The sequence below is a fragment of the Vombatus ursinus genome, unplaced genomic scaffold, assembly GCF_900497805.2.
Source record: "Vombatus ursinus unplaced genomic scaffold, bare-nosed wombat genome assembly UNPS02014812.1, whole genome shotgun sequence".
In the NCBI taxonomy this organism is placed as follows: domain Eukaryota; kingdom Metazoa; phylum Chordata; class Mammalia; order Diprotodontia; family Vombatidae; genus Vombatus; species Vombatus ursinus.
Window position 1 is genome coordinate 29,816,264 of NW_020954590.1, and position 345 is coordinate 29,816,608.

Here is a 345-nt window from a genome sequence, read left to right on the forward strand (position 1 = left end):
TTTTACACAACAGAGACAATATTGAAAATTACCAAAAAAAACAGACTTGAAATTTTCCAAACTCACATTTTGGGAGAGTCTTTGAGGAGCCCAGTTACTCTGGAATAGGAGAAGGGGAGGGCTGTCAGCCTCAGTGTGCCTGTGGGGCTGAATCAAGAAATGTTCAAGGATCAAAAAGGCAGAGACAAACAGTATCTTTAAGGAAAAATAGAGGCTTGTCCTTGAAGCCACCAATGGGGGCTTAGATTAGATTCCAGTCTTGTATAAGGTTTGAGCCATTAATAAATAGATATAGATATAGATATAGATATAGATATAGATATAGATATAGATATAGATATAGAT